This window comes from Protopterus annectens, chromosome 1.part1 (assembly GCF_019279795.1).
Source record: "Protopterus annectens isolate FY-2018-M chromosome 1.part1, PAN1.0, whole genome shotgun sequence".
NCBI lineage: Eukaryota > Metazoa > Chordata > Ceratodontiformes > Protopteridae > Protopterus > Protopterus annectens.
The window spans coordinates 1,848,005,471-1,848,020,147 of NC_056726.1; positions in this window are offsets into that span (position 1 = coordinate 1,848,005,471).

Consider the following 14,677-nt stretch of genomic DNA (forward strand, 5'->3'; position numbering starts at 1 on the left):
ATGTACCTCACAGCGAAGCAGTACAACAATGAGGTGTGGCCTGGAGATAAAGATGACATCAAGAGAGGGGTGTGCCACCTTAGCTGTAAGCACATTGGAGCATTGCTTATCTGGGTTGCCTGTTGCTAAGCAAAGCCGCAGGATAGGGGTATGAAAGTAGCCATAGCTTTGCTTAGCTGAAAGCACACAAGGTAACCGAAAGTGCATGTGAACGTGGATGAAAACGCGCTCGAAACCAGGTAAATGGCTGTGTGAGGTGCACACCACAGCTGAAACAGGGAGGATATGGGAAGACAATAAGGAAATGCTGCAGCATGGTAATTGGAGTACAAATGAGTAATTAACACCTAGGAACTCACAGTGGCCCATTGACAACAGCTAACAAGCCTGCTAGCAGCTACCTGCAGAACAGGAAAGGGGAGGTGCCGTACTGCAAAGAAAAAAGAACTGTCACAGCAGAATAAAGCAAACTTGCAGTAGATCAGCTACATAACACATTTCGCTACACAATCCTGGGTTGGGAAAGTACAAAACAAGAAAGCCGGAGCTGGATGCATGCCTGACATTAGGAGGGGAATCGGGATGAAACGTGAAGTAAAGGGCAATAGATGAATCATGGCAGCCACGCGTAATTCAACACCAAAGGCCCCACTATAGCAGTACCTGCTGTAAAACCCATAATTAATATACCCTGCAGCTGGAATTGCACATACACACCCAATTACACCAGCAGCATCCATTGCACAATAGTATAAAGTGTGAAAGCATCTCACACACCTGTGTATTCCCAGACAATCTGCACCATTGGTATATACAGATGGGGAACTTTTAATATGTACATGTTAGGGGCTGCCATATGTTTGATTCACCAGCATGTGTTGGAGACTGATGGTGGTGTGGAGGATGATGCTGACAACCATCTCAGGCACCAGAGGAGGAGAAGAGTGTTCATACCCAGGGTAACCTGCCAGGGGCTACATGATGTGGAGATAGTAGAGCATTACAGGGTGGACAGGGACACCATACAGCAACTTGTTGAGCTGTGCCAGCCATGCCTCAGAGCGAGAAATAACAGAGGGGAACCCATCCCAGTGGACACGAAGGTATGTGTAAGCTTGAGAATACTAGCCACAGGTACCTTTCAAAGGCCAACTGGGGATATCATGGGGATCTCAAAGGCATCAGCAGCCAGGGTACTCCACCAGTTCCTGGATGCCATGTAACCACATGCCAATGAGCACATATACTTCCCCCAAATGCAGAAGGAGTTGGCCAGCAATATGCGTCTCTTCCACCATGTGACAGACTACCCGGAGGTTCTGGGTACAATAGACTGCACATACATACACATCAAGACACCACCCAGTGAGCAGGGTAGGTGCTACATAAACCGCAATGGATACCCCTCCATCAACTTCTAGGTCATGTGCAATGCCCAGGGCATTATCATGGATGTGTGTGCTGGCAGCCCTGGAAGCTATCACGACTCCCACATCTGGCATGCCTCACAGCTGTATCAGGTATTTGCCAGGGGGGCCATCCCATATGGCCACCTGGTGGGGGATGCTGACTATGCACTGGAACCGTGAATGATGACTCCCATCAGAAATGCACACACACCCATGCAAGAATGCCATAATGAGGCACACGCAGAAACCAGAATCATCATAGAGCATGTGTTTGGGATGCTGAAATCACGGTTCCGTTGCTTGGACATATCTGCTGGAGCCTTGCAGTACTCTCCAGGCATGTGTGACTACATCTTCATAGTATGTGCCATGCTACACAATATGATCCTGCGGAAACAGCTGCAGCAGGGACAGAATGGTGAAGGCCATCACAGCCCACCACCATTGCCAAGGGCCCCACAGGCACAGAGGGACACAGACTACGAACACCCTGTGCCAACCCCAGTAGGCAGATGGAGGCGTGCCCAGTATGCCCATGCCTTGGCAAAGAGGGAACATATAGCACACACACTGACAATGTAGGCACCTACGGACTTACACCCTTCTCCACCTGCATACACAGCAAACATGGATGGCACACACACACGACCACCTGTAAATTGTCATGTATAGGTGGTCTACTGTGTGCATCCTACATAGGCAGCCCTCAACTATTGTACAAACAACTGCCATTGGCACAAGGTAAGTCAATATCTGAACAGTAAATTAAGCTATCAGCATTTGTCGATACTGTATGTATAGGTTCATAGGTACATAGGTAGGTACATGCCTAACTGCCCGAAGCCATTCATAAGCATAGCCAAAGTGTGTCTGCTGTCGCCACCCCATTGATTAACTAACTGTCCCTCTGTGAAGCAGAGCCAATTGTGGGATCCCTGAGGTGTATCCACTGTTCCCCACCCACTCTGCAATGATTCCCTGGAGTGTTAGTGAGAGGCTCCGTATAATGTAATTAGGGATGTAGTTCCAAATCATGGGGAGTACCCGTGATAGGAATCTGTCACTCCAGCATCTTCCAGTTATGGTTGTGGCAAGGTGTAGCTCATTACAGTGTGTGGCTCACTGTGACATGGATTCCCATAGGTGGAGCATATCCATTAAGCCTGACTTGGACACGGTTTTGTTGGCCAGCAAATATCATCTCTGAGTAAACAAGATGCCACTGAGTAATGAAGAGTTTATGCAGTCTGGCAGCATAGGACACATGTCTGTGGGCATTATCCCTCTTTGCGAGGTGCGTTTGTGGCGCTTAGAGCTGTCAGATGTGTCTTCTGAGGTACATCCAAAATGGGTTATCATACTCAATGATGGGATTGATGAGTGATGAGTAAAGGGGCACAATAACCTAAGTCTGTTTAAATGCGAACCCTTAAGTAATCAGATGGTCTACATAGACAGATGTCCTAACTACTTCGCAGATATGACTGTCAAAGGAGAGATCACTATGTAATGTAGTCCCCACATACCCATTACATAATCTGAATTATAGTGTCTGCCACTCATGTGTTAATATGTGTGTGTGTAGTTTCCCAAAATGGAATGACCATGTGGTATGTAGCCTTTATCTGGAGGCCATGACTTTGACACCCTGTGTTGGTCTATGTGAGGACCCTTAAAGGACGTCTGTGACAGCTGGACTGTCAGTTATGGCTCCCAGTCTGCAGTAATCGCCAAACGTGGCCTGCTGTAGTCCACCTGTGTTAGCCCATATCTCTGAGAAGTATATGGCAAACAGTAGGGGTCCCAGGGCTGAGTCCTGTGGGACACCAGTTGTGACTGGTCAAGGGTTGGACCTGGAAGCTGCTAGGCTTACCATATGGGTACTGTATGTAAGCCTGTTGGCAAACCAACCTGTGATGTATGGGTGTATGTAGTGGCTGGTGAGTGTAGAAATAATACCTGAGTGGGGAATGGTGTCAAAACCCTTGGCGAGGTCCAGGTAGTATGTGTGAACTACCACACCCACACCTAAAGTCTAGGTGACTGTAAGATGTCAAACAGGTTCAGTAGGCATGATCTGCACTCAGTCAAGCTGACCTAGGTTGGGTCAAGTGTCTGGAGGTTACCATTGTCTATGTTAATGAGTGCTATGAGGATGCACTCCATAGCCATGCAGATCAAGCTACTCAGGCTTATAGGGTGGTAGTTACCATGGTCAGTTGTGTCACCACCTTGGTGGAGTGGAATAGCTGTTGCCATGCATCAGTGAATGGCCATGTAGCCTGTGTAGAGGCTGATGTTGAATTGCTATATTAGGCAGGGGGTCACTGTCTTGTAGTGTCTGCAGGATGCAGTCTGGGACAACATTTGCCTTCATTGACACTCTATCATGACATTTGAAAGGGCCATTACCACCTGTATGTCTCAGATGTCTAGGGTACTGTACATTTTGGGTATTGCTGTGGGCCCTGTAGGGGTTGAAGCTTGCTCTAAATGTATCATCAAGTGTGTTGGTGATATCAGTCAGGTCAGTATATTCAGTGCAATATTGCACCAGCACAGTGCAAATCTGTGTGTTACTGCTTACATCCTTGACATAGCCAAAGAAGCCTTTGTGGTCATATTCTGAATCCATGCCTATTTACCTGTGGATTTCAGCCTTGGATGATTACATGAGTAACATAAGTATCTTGCTAATACTGGTCACATACGTCTGCATGTCTTGGGATTAGCTGTTCTTCTGGACTACTGTCCTACTTCTGTTGTATAGCCTGTATAATGCAGGGGTTCAGCAGACCGGTGTCCTTGTGTAGGAGTAGCGAGTCCTGGTTTACCATTGATCCATACATCTTTGTAGGTGCTTATAGAGTGCATTTGTAATTCTGTCTGTATCTTGAGCAGTGTCAACCCTGAGCGTGGGGGCTGTGAACCCTCCCACCTCTGTCATTAGTACTGTGAATTTAGCTGTAGGAAAGGTATCCACTGTGTGTTCCTTGGGTGGGAGAGATAGTTGGGAGTGGAAATCATCAGTGAATAATTCATGGTCAGATCTAAACAGTGACCGGTTTACCTCTGCTGTAGTGTACCTGTTGCACATGTCAGTGATTACCACTTCTATGTTTTCACCTCTCGTTAGTCCATCTACCAACTGATACAGGCCATATTAGGTGATAAATCCCAGGATGTGCTGGGCTTGGAAATGAATACTCGAGTAGGTTATCCAGTTAAGTGTAGGGTAGCCGACATTGACCAATAACAGGGTGTCTGGTAGGACTGTCATGTTTACCACTGTCTCCAGATAGTTGCAGTGGTGCTCCTGGTTCATGGAGGGTTATCTGTAGCAGCTCACAATTTGCATTGCAGTAGTGGCTGATGTTAGCTTCACATGGATGATCACAGAGGTATCATGCTGCCCCACTAACTTGGAGGTGTAGATATCCCTGATGAATATAGATACACTCCCTCCATGTCTGTGCCAGTCCATGTTCAGTGGCTGAAATGTGTGTTATGGGTTGTAGTCTGGTAGTGCCGTTGTGCTCACAGGAGCCTTATACAGGTCCTAGTCACAGAACAGATGTAGATGTTGTCCATACTGAGTGGTGCTGTGAGTGCGTGCATGTTGTGAGTACTCCCCTGGTGTTGAGTAACCTATCCCTCATTGATTCCGCTTATTGTGCAGTTCATGGAGATGAGATCCACCTCTGAGACCTGCCTAAAATGGCACCATGGGGGCGCCATTAGCCTTGCCCAGCATTCCAAAGCCTTAGGCTGACACATGCAAGTTGGTATGGCATTGTTGCAGGCATGTTTCCCATCTGTGCTTGTGTCCCATCTTTCCTGTAGGTAACCTACTGGTAAGCAATACATAGCCTGAAACCTATACATGTCCACTAGCTTCCAAGATAGGCTTTGGAGTGATTATGTATCAGTAGTCTGTATGCTATTGCTGTACTTAACTGTTGTCTGACCACATGGTGATTTTACACTGTATATTGTGATCAGAAAACTCTGTATAATGACATATGATGTTGGAGATAGCTTGCACTGTAGAGGTTCACAGATAGGTAGTAGGCTATCTGCCCAAGGGCATTTAGAAGCATAGCTACAGTGTGGTGGCTTTATCTGCACCACTGATGAAGTAACTGAGCCTCTGTAAGCATAGCCAATGAAATGATTCCAGGCAGAGTTGCTGGAAGCTGTTGAAGACTGTAGTGCTGTAGGGTGATAGGGGCACATATTGATCTCAAAAGGGCATGTTAACATGACAACCCAACAGCATTCAATTTCCCCAACAGGTCTTGCAGCTATAAAACTGGAGTGGCTCCCCACACCCTGGCTGTATGTGTCTGGGACACATGATCCCAGGGGTGTATATACTGTTGCCCAGTCACACATCAAGGTTTCCCCTGAAGTGCGTCAGTGAGTGGCTATGCCAAATGTAGTTAGGATGTTAATGTATAGTCTCTCAATTCATGTGTTATGTCGGTATTTCGAGAAGCTCACTGGGTGTGGGTGGCTCCGCCTGTTATGTAGCCAAGCTTACACACAGGATTCATGGACATAGGAAATAGGCAGAAGGAACGTTAATGTCAATAGTGTAATGGTTACAGCATTTGCATAATATCTGTGCAGTCGTGGTTCAAATCCCAATAAAGTCAGAGATGTTTTACATGTTACATAGTATACGTTAACCACAGCTTGCATATAAAGGTAGTATTGCCCATGCCTTGGCAAAGAGGGAACATATAGCACACACACTGACAATGTAGGCACCTATGGACTTACACCCTTCTCCACCTGCATACACAGCAAACATGGATGGCACACACACACGACCACCTGTAAATTGTCATGTATAGGTGGTCTACTGTGTGCATCCTACATAGGCAGCCCTCAACTATTGTACAAACAACTGCCATTGGCACAAGGTAAGTCAATATCTGAACAGTAAATTAAGCTATCAGCATTTGTCGATACTGTATGTATAGGTTCATAGGTACATAGGTAGGTACATGCCTAACTGCCCGAAGCCATTCATAAGCATAGCCAAAGTGTGTCTGCTGTCGCCACCCCATTGATTAACTAACTGTCCCTCTGTGAAGCAGAGCCAATTGTGGGATCCCTGAGGTGTATCCACTGTTCCCCACCCACTCTGCAATGATTCCCTGGAGTGTTAGTGAGAGGCTCCGTATAATGTAATTAGGGATGTAGTTCCAAATCATGGGGAGTACCCGTGACAGGAATCTGTCACTCCAGCATCTTCCAGTTATGGTTGTGGCAAGGTGTAGCTCATTACAGTGTGTGGCTCACTGTGACATGGATTCCCATAGGTGGAGCATATCCATTAAGCCTGACTTGGACACGGTTTTGTTGGCCAGCAAATATCATCTCTGAGTAAACAAGATGCCACTGAGTAATGAAGAGTTTATGCAGTCTGGCAGCATAGGACACATGTCTGTGGGCATTATCCCTCTTTGCGAGGTGCGTTTGTGGCGCTTAGAGCTGTCAGATGTGTCTTCTGAGGTACATCCAAAATGGGTTATCATACTCAATGATGGGATTGATGAGTGATGAGTAAAGGGGCACAATAACCTAAGTCTGTTTAAATGCGAACCCTTAAGTAATCAGATGGTCTACATAGACAGATGTCCTAACTACTTCGCAGATATGACTGTCAAAGGAGAGATCACTATGTAATGTAGTCCCCACATACCCATTACATAATCTGGATTATAGTGTCTGCCACTCATGTGTTAATATGTGTGTGTGTAGTTTCCCAAAATGGAATGACCATGTGGTATGTAGCCTTTATCTGGAGGCCATGACTTTGACACCCTGTGTTGGTCTATGTGAGGACCCTTAAAGGACGTCTGTGACAGCTGGACTGTCAGTTATGGCTCCCAGTCTGCAGTAATCGCCAAACGTGGCCTGCTGTAGTCCACCTGTGTTAGCCCATATCTCTGAGAAGTATATGGCAAACAGTAGGGGTCCCAGGGCTGAGTCCTGTGGGACACCAGTTGTGACTGGTCAAGGGTTGGACCTGGAAGCTGCTAGGCTTACCATATGGGTACTGTATGTAAGCCTGTTGGCAAACCAACCTGTGATGTATGGGTGTATGTAGTGGCTGGTGAGTGTAGAAATAATACCTGAGTGGGGAATGGTGTCAAAACCCTTGGCGAGGTCCAGGTAGTATGTGTGAACTACCACACCCACACCTAAAGTCTAGGTGACTGTAAGATGTCAAACAGGTTCAGTAGGCATGATCTGCACTCAGTCAAGCTGACCTAGGTTGGGTCAAGTGTCTGGAGGTTACCATTGTCTATGTTAATGAGTGCTATGAGGATGCACTCCATAGCCATGCAGATCAAGCTACTCAGGCTTATAGGGTGGTAGTTACCATGGTCAGTTGTGTCACCACCTTGGTGGAGTGGAATAGCTGTTGCCATGCATCAGTGAATGGCCATGTAGCCTGTGTAGAGGCTGATGTTGAATTGCTATATTAGGCAGGGGGTCACTGTCTTGTAGTGTCTGCAGGATGCAGTCTGGGACAACATTTGCCTTCATTGACACTCTATCATGACATTTGAAAGGGCCATTACCACCTGTATGTCTCAGATGTCTAGGATACTGTACATTTTGGGTATTGCTGTGGGCCCTGTAGGGGTTGAAGCTTGCTCTAAATGTATCATCAAGTGTGTTGGTGATATCAGTCGGGTCAGTATATTCAGTGCAATATTGCACCAGCACAGTGCAAATCTGTGTGTTACTGCTTACATCCTTGACATAGCCAAAGAAGCCTTTGTGGTCATATTCTGAATCCATGCCTATTTACCTGTGGATTTCAGCCTTGGATGATTACATGAGTAACATAAGTATCTTGCTAATACTGGTCACATACGTCTGCATGTCTTGGGATTAGCTGTTCTTCTGGACTACTGTCCTACTTCTGTTGTATAGCCTGTATAATGCAGGGGTTCAGCAGACCGGTGTCCTTGTGTAGGAGTAGCGAGTCCTGGTTTACCATTGATCCATACATCTTTGTAGGTGCTTATAGAGTGCATTTGTAATTCTGTCTGTATCTTGAGCAGTGTCAACCCTGAGCGTGGGGGCTGTGAACCCTCCCACCTCTGTCATTAGTACTGTGAATTTAGCTGTAGGAAAGGTATCCACTGTGTGTTCCTTGGGTGGGAGAGATAGTTGGGAGTGGAAATCATCAGTGAATAATTCATGGTCAGATCTAAACAGTGACCGGTTTACCTCTGCTGTAGTGTACCTGTTGCACATGTCAGTGATTACCACTTCTATGTTTTCACCTCTCGTTAGTCCATCTACCAACTGATACAGGCCATATTAGGTGATAAATCCCAGGATGTGCTGGGCTTGGAAATGAATACTCGAGTAGGTTATCCAGTTAAGTGTAGGGTAGCCGACATTGACCAATAACAGGGTGTCTGGTAGGACTGTCATGTTTACCACTGTCTCCAGATAGTTGCAGTGGTGCTCCTGGTTCATGGAGGGTTATCTGTAGCAGCTCACAATTTGCATTGCAGTAGTGGCTGATGTTAGCTTCACATGGATGATCACAGAGGTATCATGCTGCCCCACTAACTTGGAGGTGTAGATATCCCTGATGAATATAGATACACTCCCTCCATGTCTGTGCCAGTCCATGTTCAGTGGCTGAAATGTGTGTTATGGGTTGTAGTCTGGTAGTGCCGTTGTGCTCACAGGAGCCTTATACAGGTCCTAGTCACAGAACAGATGTAGATGTTGTCCATACTGAGTGGTGCTGTGAGTGCGTGCATGTTGTGAGTACTCCCCTGGTGTTGAGTAACCTATCCCTCATTGATTCCGCTATTGTGCAGTTCATGGAGATGAGATCCACCTCTGAGACCTGCCTAAAATGGCACCATGGGGGCGCCATTAGCCTTGCCCAGCATTCCAAAGCCTTAGGCTGACACATGCAAGTTGGTATGGCATTGTTGCAGGCATGTTTCCCATCTGTGCTTGTGTCCCATCTTTCCTGTAGGTAACCTACTGGTAAGCAATACATAGCCTGAAACCTATACATGTCCACTAGCTTCCAAGATAGGCTTTTGGAGTGATTATGTATCAGTAGTCTGTATGCTATTGCTGTACTTAACTGTTGTCTGACCACATGGTGATTTTACACTGTATATTGTGATCAGAAAACTCTGTATAATGACATATGATGTTGGAGATAGCTTGCACTGTAGAGGTTCACAGATAGGTAGTAGGCTATCTGCCCAAGGGCATTTAGAAGCATAGCTACAGTGTGGTGGCTTTATCTGCACCACTGATGAAGTAACTGAGCCTCTGTAAGCATAGCCAATGAAATGATTCCAGGCAGAGTTGCTGGAAGCTGTTGAAGACTGTAGTGCTGTAGGGTGATAGGGGCACATATTGATCTCAAAAGGGCATGTTAACATGACAACCCAACAGCATTCAATTTCCCCAACAGGTCTTGCAGCTATAAAACTGGAGTGGCTCCCCACACCCTGGCTGTATGTGTCTGGGACACATGATCCCAGGTGTATATACTGTTGCCCAGTCACACATCAAGGTTTCCCCTGAAGTGCGTCAGTGAGTGGCTATGCCAAATGTAGTTAGGATGTTAATGTATAGTCTCTCAATTCATTTGTTATGTCGGTATTTCGAGAAGCTCACTGGGTGTGGGTGGCTCCGCCTGTTATGTAGCCAAGCTTACACACAGGATTCATGGACATAGGAAATAGGCAGAAGGAACGTTAATGTCAATAGTGTAATGGTTACAGCATTTGCATAATATCTGTGCAGTCGTGGTTCAAATCCCAATAAAGTCAGAGATGTTTTACATGTTACATAGTATACGTTAACCACAGCTTGCATATAAAGGTAGTATTGCACAGAATAATAAACATTTGGAACACACAACCGCTGAAATGTGCGTTAATCACCCTTGCATTACCAGTGCCTGCTCTGAGAGGTAAAATGACCACTGCCAGGATTAGAAAACGCAACCATGTACTCAATCTTCACAATAACCTACCACTAAGCTACCTGTGATGTTATATATATATATATATGTAAATCAACATATATATATATATATATATATATATATATATATATATATATATATATATATATATGGTTCTACCTCACTTCAACGACACGCTGGAACATCGACAGGGAAATCGCGAGCCCCAGAAGATCGACAGCGCAGAAGACCGACGCGACGGGACCTAGAAGATCGACAAGCAGAAGACCGACCCGACGGATGAAAGCACCGACGCCGAGGATGCCGAAATGGGAAAAGGCTGTGTAAGTATGGTAGTGACGGACGTTAGGGTGCGAGTAAGGTAAGTGGGAATAGGGGTGGGTTAAGTGAGTTAGGGTTAGGGAGCGGGTCAGGTAAGTGTGCGGTAGTGATTGTGTTTGGGTTAGGGGCGGGATAAGTGAGTTAGGGTTAGGGAGCAGGTCAGGTAAGTGTGCGGTAGTGATTGTGTTTGGGTTAGCGGGATAAGTGAGTTAGGGTTAGGGAGCGGGTCAGGTAAGTGTCGGTAGTGACGGACCTTAGGGTTAGGGTTTGGGTCAGGGTTGTAGGTAGTTGTGTATGTGTGGTTTAGTGTGGGTTTGTAGGGATTTTGGTGTGCTTGTGTTGTGTATGTGGTTTTTGGACGGGGAATGTGTTTTGGTTGTTGATTGTGGTGTGTGAAGTGTATGAGGTTTCGTGTTTGTGTACCGTCGGTTATTTCGTTGTCGGGCATGTGGGATTTCGTGTTTTTGTACTGTCGGTTATGTGGTGTCGGTGATTGCGTTGTCGGTGTTGTGGTGTTTCGTTTATGTGAGGTAGAACCATATATATATATATATATATATAGAGAGAGAGAGAGAGAGTTATATGTCGATATATAGGGATATACATATATATGTAGATATATAGATAGGTTAACAACATCTACACAACCATGGAGGTACATATAAATGGGATACCTACCAAATACCGAATGCTTGACATACCGACGCGTGTAATCACAAGGCTTAAAGACCGAAAGACCACAGTACCGAAACACCAGAAGCACGAGTTTTAAAATCCTGATGTTAAGGGACATTTAGTTAGTGCTTCTGGTGTTGCGGTTCAGGTAGGTTACTGTGTGTAAGTGTGTTTCTGAGGGCTGTAGTGTGTGTAAGTGTGTGTTCTGAGTGTGGTGTGTGTTCCTGGGGGACTGTAATGTGTGGGTGTGGGTTTGCTTTGTGCATCTGTTTGTGCGATCTAGGAGGTAGAATATTAAAGTGGGGGGGCGCAGCCACCCACATGGCGGGTGTAGGGGGGCTTGCCCACCTGCTCATACATAATGTAGAATGGTTTGTTTGAATGTGGTGGGTAGCAGTGTGTCTGCGTGTGTTCTGTGTTTGTGTTACTTTCATGAGTTTGACTGTCGCAAGATTGAGTGTTTGGTAATGTGGGGTATGGGAGTCTGGGCCCGGTACTGTGGGCGTCAGAATTGCATGCGTTCAGGATTCCATAGGTATCCCATATACAGCGGTTCAAGTGTTCATATATGAGTATAACATGGACCATAGCAATCACACATTCCGCCACATCCAAACTTTATGAACAAAGGATATGGAGAGTATATGCCTATACACTATTACAAATATGTGCTATGGACATGAGCCAAAGATAGGGTTACCACCTGTCCCATTTTGCGAGGGACAGTCCCTCATTGGGCGGTTGTGTCCTGACCAAAAATATTAAAAATGGCAAATATCCTGAGATTGTAGGACATAATTATGTCCCATATGTAATGTAATAGTTGCATAAAATAGTTATTTCTGTATCTAAAATACCTACATGTTACAAGAAACAGGATAAGCAACTAAACTGCTACAAGAATAAGTTTATATTTAGGCAAAAAAGAAAAGTTCTATCCTTTGTACTGACTGTGGGTTTGTGTCGGCCTGTAAAATCTGATGTGTGTCCCGAAAATGTCCTACTATGGCCATTTGAACAGGTGGCAACCCTAGGCAAAGAGGGTCAGTCACCAACACAACTCCAATGCAAATACCTACGACAGAAATACACAGACAGCTTTCATGTAGCAACACTTTATTACATACCAATGTATTTCCAAAAGGATTCAAGGACTAACATCACCTGCATGCTATACAGGAACCAATTAACAATGCCTTAATGAATCAGCTTGAAATTACCATAGCATTAGTCCACTAAAGGATAGGTGTTCAAATAGGGAAGGAACCCTCACACACATATCGATTATGTATAAAAGCAGTTCATACACACCTGCATCTGCTATGTACACCCACCAACATCTCCCCCACACCCAAACCAATTACAATACAAACTGTAATAACATCACAAATCATTCACTCACTGTACCACATCTGCAGAAGCCTTAACATACCTTGTCAGAGACACACTAACATGGCCCTATGTGAAATAGTTGCTGTTATACAATGGAACAGCTGCTGATATTACAAGGTTTGTTTGCACTAATCCTGTTTCAGAGGGTTGTGTTTACACCAGGAAGTGTTACCAATTACTGATTAACAGCACAGTTTGATACACATGTACACCAAACCAAAGTTGTCTGGTGAGCACACTGTAAACCACCTAGCATTTCATGCATAGCCATACAGCCTTGAGCTGCCCAAACATCCTTGCCAGACTGAAACATCTGCAGAAGTATCAGGTACAAACAAACCCTGCATAAGTAGCAATGTTCTGAAATATAACAGCTGTACTCACATGTAGAACAACATCTTCTAGCCATTACACACAATCCACGGGAGTCATGAAGTTAATATATCTCTGTCTGTCTCCATATAGCTGTTGCAATACATCACAAACAACACAGCTAGGCCATCTTCCTTGAAAGTAAGGCAAAGGGACAATGCCCAATTGGAGTACTCAATTATACACCACTGTTGCCATGGTATTGGCTAATGAAGTAGCTGCACAGTTGATGTGCATGTAATTAACTACTTTGGGACACCAATTGGTGGTCAGAATCGCACATGTTACCGATATTTAACTATAAAAGGATGGCTTGGCACATATTCAAACCATCTGTATATACCAGCAGTACATTACAAAGAAGATTGAAACCCAAACTGAAAAGGATTGAAATAGCAGTCAACACCTCGGGTTACTAATAAAGTATGTAGAACACTCAGTATGTCTGTGTATGTAGTACCTGTTCTGTAATAATTAAAGTGTACACAATGCATATAGTGGAAACAGTTATCTTGTAGTGATGTATTGTTGAGCATAGTAACGCTTGTAGTATTTATGTGTGTACTGCTGTAGGTCACAGGGCAAACACCGCATACACCACAAGGGATGCTATATAAGGGCTTTGAACCCAACAATTCCTCTGCAGCCGCTGTCAGTGGCAGGGTTGGTCCAACAAGTACATGCTATAACAGGGGATAGTATGTGCTGATATATTGTAACAGTAGGCATATGTATGGGTGTATTACTGAGAATAACATGTCGAAGGTGGGCCTACTGTGCAATTATGATTTGCATTGTGGGATATTGTGCCAATAGCTGTATAATGTACAGTATTGTAGGCAGATATGTATTACATTTTACATAGCATTACTGTTATGTTATGCAAACATTAGTTATATTTATTGGCATTTACAATACACAATAACAGGATACATATGACTTGTAGTCACCCGACAGTTTATCAGCATGATAGCAAAGTAAAATGGAAGAGCTAGTTAACTATCCATGCACATAAGACATGTAATAGGTTCAAAGGTAGGTACTAGTCTGTATGCCCAAGGGTATTTATAAGCCTAGCTAGAGTGTGTTGGCTTCCACCACCCCCTTAGGTTAGTTCCCTATGCCTCTGAACAGCAGAGCCATTAGTTCCCTGTGCCTCTGTCCAGCAGAGCCACTGCAGTGATCCCCGGGGTACATGTCTGTCTCCAATCCACCCGTCAAGGTTTCTCTTGAAGAGTGCTAGTGAGGGGCCCAGCCTGATGTACATTGGAATCATGTTCCAAAGCATGGGGAGTCTCCGGGTCAGGAATCTATCCCTCCAGCATTTCCTAGTTATCGTTGTGTTTAGGTGTATATCCCTGGAGCATCTGGCTCTCAGGGGCTTTTATTTAGGTGCAGCATATGCAACAATACTGGGTTGGACATGGGCCTTGTATGTCAAGCAGAGATCACCTCTGAGTAAGTGGTATGCAACTGAGTACAGATGGAGTTTCTTTAGTTGGGCTGC